Source organism: Amphibalanus amphitrite, unplaced genomic scaffold, assembly GCF_019059575.1.
Source record: "Amphibalanus amphitrite isolate SeventyFive unplaced genomic scaffold, NRLGWU_Aamphi_draft 000003F_arrow, whole genome shotgun sequence".
NCBI lineage: Eukaryota > Metazoa > Arthropoda > Thecostraca > Balanomorpha > Balanidae > Amphibalanus > Amphibalanus amphitrite.
Genome location: NW_024881500.1, coordinates 435,223 through 441,320, shown reverse-complemented (window position 1 = coordinate 441,320; position 6,098 = coordinate 435,223).

Genomic DNA, 6,098 nt, shown 5'->3' with positions numbered 1-6,098 from the left:
AGCGGACAGTACGTGCACCTTCTCCGGTTCTGAAAAGCGCCAGGTTGGCACGTGAGAAAACTGCATCATAGGCAGGGTGGGAAGGCAACTGGCGGAGTTTTATGGTATATCTCATGCCCAGTAGCTGGCGACGCAAGGCAAGAGGTGGCTCGTGGGCCTCTACAAGGAGGCTGGCTACTGGGGTGGTCCGGAACGCACCAGTGGCAATACGGAGAGCAGTGTGGTGCACAGAGTCCAGAATACGTTTCGAGGTCTCTGTGGCGTTATCGTATATAAAACAGCCGTAGTCAAGTCTAGAACGGACAAGAGCACGATAAAGCAAGAGCAGTGTCTTACGATCCGCCCCATAGCAGGTACGCGCAACACATTTCAAAACATTCATAGCTCGAAAACATCGGTCGCGGAGCTCTTTCAGGTGAGTGCGGTAGGTAAGACGGCTGTCTATTACCATCCCAAGAAACTTCACCTCCGACTTCACAGGGATCACTGCACCCCTTAGCCTGACAGAGAAGTCAGGGCAATTACGGCGAAAACGGCAAAAGTGGACACCTACAGTTTTGGCTGTCGAGAATCGTAGTCCGTTAACAGCACTCCAGTTTTCTAATCTTTTAATTGCCAACTGGAGCTGTCTCTCTACTATACGTGTGGTTGCACCACTGGCCCAGATAGAGAAGTCATCCACAAAAAGGGCACGGCCAATGGAAGGGGGCAGGTGATCGGCAATATCGTTAATCATTACCCCGAACAGCACAACACTTAGGACTCCTCCTTGGGGGACACCGTTGACCTGGGGGAACTGCTCTGAGAGGTTGCCACCGACACGGACTCTGAAAGACCGGTTAGATAAAAAGCTGGCGAGGAAATGGCCCATTGTACCGCGTATACCGTACTTGAAAAGCTTTTGTAAAATACCGAAACGCCAAGTGGTATCATACGCAGCCTCAATGTCGAAAAACAATGCACCAATGTGTCGCTTCCGCCTAAATGCGCAACGAACCTCGGTATCAAGGGCTAAAATGTGGTCTACTGTGCTCCGATACTTTCTGAAACCGCACTGCGAGTTAGATAAAACACCTTGTTCCTCCAGAAACCAGACGAGACGCGCGTTTACAACTCGCGTGTGATGACAATTGACATGCGAGATCTGATGGGAAGTGATAGGGGTTCAAACATAATATACGTATACCACAACTAAGCGCAGCAAACATGCCAACACATCAGAGGCGTCAGCAGAACTATTGTGGTTGGGCGACAGTCTTTGTTGCAATAAAAGAGCCTGCACTTGCAGTGCACTGGAAATGAGTTGCTAGAAGGAGTATAAAGGTGATATATTTCTGTCATGTTGAAGCTATCAGGACTGAAAGTGCATACTTCTGACGGACAAGAGTGCTTACAGCTTCATACATGCATGGTATGAACGGTACTTCTATCATAACGTTCTTTTTGAAAGTGTTATGACATATTAGACACCCTGGGCAGTGATACATCTCAAATAATGCATACCACAGCTCAGAGCACCAAACATATCAAAACATCGGACATTTAGTTTCACGGCTGGTTACAGTAGTGGCATTGATATTTATCATGTTTACAAAAACAGCCAAGTGAGCCTCTTTAGTTGAATCGTACTATAGTCTGGACGTACTATAGTCTGGCAAACCTATATGAAAGAACGGAGTTAAAGCGCCTGAATCACTTTGCACGTGTTTTGACCACTTGAACTGAATGGTTCGAAGAAATTTGTGTAAAAAGTTGTGACAGAAAATATGCTCTCACGATATACCTACATACACATGCATCCGGCCGCAGCACTTTAAATTCATTCTTTCTTAGGTTTGCCAGACTATAACTGCTGGTCTGATGTATTTACGCTAGCATAGTCTGCGTCCTGGGAGGAGAGCTGTTTTAACTAGCAGCCAGCCGCCCCGTCCGCAAACCATGCCACGCATGGGTGGCAATTAACGATTTGAATACAAAATGCACAGTGCAAATCACATTTGCTTCACATTTTTAACATTTTCCTTATCGAACACACCTATATAGTCAATGTATGTACATAAACTCAACATTTTTCACAATGGTAAGTCAAAAGAGGTCGATTATATTCAAAAGTTATTGATGTGTCGTCATTTCCTATGTCATCTCTTCCGTTCTTCAGCACTGTGATGACATGTGAGATGTGATGGGCTGTGATACAACTTCACTAGTGCATATCACAGCTCATCACACCAAACATACCAACACCTGAATGCATTCGACTTGCTGGCTGTGGACTTGATAATTATTTAAAGATACAATACATTCGGTAACATACGTTTCCTCAAATATCACCATCATCCACATCACGGCTGGTGACGCTAACAGATATTAGCAGGCAAAATAGCCCATCGCAAGTAGCGAACAAACGGGTATCAGCAAATAAGGAAAATGTTAAAATATCATTTTGCTTTTCAATCGCGACCCAGTTCTTTGGGGGAGGGTTAAAAGGCTCCCCTGTGTTATTCATATAACTAAAAAACGGCCTCCAATTTTGACTCGTCATTTTCAGTACCTCTCCGGGCATCAATCTCACCCAACTGTGGAAAAATGGGTTTTAGGTCATCTCAGATCATAACTGAGGAACACGTTAAGTGGACACACACACTACAGCCCTAAAAGTAAACAAACGGACATACAAAGCAAACTACCGATGAATCACGGTTGTGTTGCGCACACATCCATCACAAGTTGTGCTTTAGTCATGTTCAGACTTCAGATATCACCATGACCAAAGCACAACTCGTGAAAGAAGTGAGCGAAATTGTCATTATCTAAAGCCAAACACATACATATATGCTGACCAGCTGCGACAGCTATGTGACAAAAGACAAAATAATGGTGACGAAGGGTGGCAAACCCGTCACGAAATGTGCTCACAGTCATGCGTTATTATCACCACGACTGGTGGCACAGTCCGTGAAGGACATGCGAATTGCGCGGGCTCCCTTGAAGTCACATAGGCCATTATTATTGCCAGCAAAGAAGAGGCAAATGTCAACAAGAGGAACATTTCACGCTGCCTCAATGCTATCAATCCGCATGTCAGTTCATCCTTCGACAGTGTGATGACATGCGAGATCTGATGGGAAGTGATAGAGTTCAAATAATATACGTGTATGACAATTAAACGTACCAAACATGCCAGCACATCGGAGGCGTCAACAAAACTGTTGTTAGGCGGCAGACAGCCCATGTTGCAGTGAATAGCCACAACGACGTATGTACGTGCAGCGCAATGGAAATGAGTTGCTGGAAGGGGTAAGGCGACATACATAAGCATTTCTGTCATGTTTAAGCTATCAGGACTGAAAGTGCATACTTGTGACGGACAAGAATGCTTACAGCTTCATACATGCACGGATGAACGCTGCTTCTGTCATAATGTTCCTTTTGAAAGTGTAATGACATGTTAGGCACGCTGGGTAGTGATACAGCTCAAACATTGCATACCACCGCTCAGAGCACCAAACATATCAAAACATCGGACATTTAATTCCACGGCTGGTTACAATAGCATGGCATTGTTATACATCACGTTTTACAAAAAAAAAACAGTTTAGTGAGGCAGTGATTCTCTTCAGTTGAATCGTACTAACTGCTGGTCGGATGTATTTACGCAAGCATAGTCTGCGTCCTGGGAGGAGAGCTGTTTCAACTAGCAGCCAGCCGCCCCGTCCGCAAACCATGCCACGCATGGGTGGCAATTAACGATTTGAATACAAAATGCACAGTGCAAATCACATTTGCTTCAAATTTTTAACATTTTCCTTATCGAACACACCGATATAGTCAAATTGTGTACATAAACCCAACATTTGTTCACAATGATATGTCAAAAGAAGTCGATTATATTCAAAAGTTATTGATGTGTCGTCATTAATCTCACGCAACGCTTAAAAAATGATTCTAGCCTCTAGGTCATCTCAGATCATAACTGGGGGCACGTCAAGTGGTTACACACTAAAGCTCTAATTGTACACACACGGACATACAAACCACCGATGAATCATGGTTGTGTTGCGCACACATCCATCACGAGTTGCGCTCTAGTCATGTTCAAATATCACCATGGCCAAAGCACAACTCGTGAAGGGTGCGAACGAAAATACAATCACCTATAGGAAAAAAACCATATCCGGACTATCCATGCAAGAAAAGACAAAATAATAGTGACGAATGGTGGCAAACCCCTCACGAAAAGTACGTCAGTCATGAATTATAACACCATGACAAGAAGTACAGTCCGCAAAAGACATGCCCATTGCGCAGACTCCATGAGGAAAGTAAGAGACCATTACTGGCAAGCAAGAGCCAGATGTTAACAAGTCGAGCTGGTCAACAAAGCATGATGTCATAGCCCTGTTTGTCAGGGGTGGACAAATGTGCCGAGTTGGGGTAGCACGAGTCTTCCCAATTCCACGCCGGCTGCGACGGCTTGGCTTGGGAGCCGCACCAGACGGTGGAGGTCAAGGTCACCGCTAGGGCGGCGGCGGATTTGCTACGCCCGTGCAACCCTAACTCGGCATATTTCTCCACCCCTGCTGTTTGTTCGTGCAGGGCAATGGAAATGAGTTGCTGACAGGAGTAAGGCGATATACCTTACTTAGGATTTCTTAGGTAGTTACATACAGATTTCTGTCATGTTGAAGCTTATAGCAAGACTCCAATTGTATACTTGTGACGGATAAGAGTGCCTACAGCTCCACGCATTCATGGTATGAACGTTACTTCTATCATAGTTCTTTTTTTTTTGTCTTTTGAAACTGTTATGACATATCAGGCACCCTGGGCAGTGATACAGCTCAAACATTGCATACCCCAGCTCAGAGCACCAAACATATCGAAACATCAGACCTTTAATTCCTCGGCTGGTTACAATAGCATGGCATTGACATACATCACGTTTTACAAAAAAAAAAAAACAGCCAAGTGAGGCAGTGATTCTCTTCAGTTGAATCGTACTAACTGCTGGTCTGATGTATTTACGCTAGCATAGTCTGCGTCCTGGGAGGAGAGCTGTTTTAACTAGCAGCCAGCCGCCCCGTCCGCAAACCATGCCACGTTTAGGTAGTGATCAGTGATTAGAATAAAAATGCACGTTGTAAATCATGTTTTTCACATATTTATCATCTTGTTTTATTTTACACACTTAGCGAACTGTTCTTAAGTCCATTATCCATGTAGGCATGTTAAATGAAGCGTGCCTATTCGAAGCGTGCCTATTCGTCATTTATGTGTCGTCATTGCGTCGTCTCTTCCGTTCTTCGGTAATGTGATGGCATGTGAGATGTGATGGGTTGTGATACAACTTCACTAGTGCATATCACAGCCCATCACACCAAACATACCATCACCTTGAATGTCTTCGACAGACCGGCAATCGTGAAAAAAGTCAGGACCGACAATCGTGAGACTTCACGATTACAAAAAGATACAAGATTTCCGGTAACATATTTCTACCATCATCCACATCACGGCCAGTGATGCCAATGCTAATATTGAGGCCGGCAGTTGTTCGCCGCGTGACACTTGCATTCCTCACAAGTGATTACATTTTTTGCTCTACATTGAACGCAAAATAACCTATCACAAGCAACGAGCAAACGGATATCAGATGAGAAACCAATGAATCAAAGTCCTAACTTTCATCCATAATTATGCATATACTCAGCCGCCGTCTGGAACGCGATATCGGGATCATATATTCCAATGCACTGTAACAATGAGCTGGAAAATGCTGATTATTATAAAGCAAAGGTAACTAAAGAAGCCTGTCAGAGATACATATTTGTCTTTACTGTATCTACAAAAGATCCACTGAACTTGCATCAAGTCTCGTGCCGAAAATAATCATCCGAGCGAGCACAATCTAAGAATCTCTTATAGTAAACACACAGACATACAAACCACCGATGAATCACGGTTGCGTTGCGTTACACATCCATCACGAGTTGTGCTTTAGTCATGTTCAAATATCACCATGACCGAAGCAGAACTCGTGAAGGGCGCGAACGAAAATGTCATTTTTATAGGACCACAACAACATCCTGACTATATCG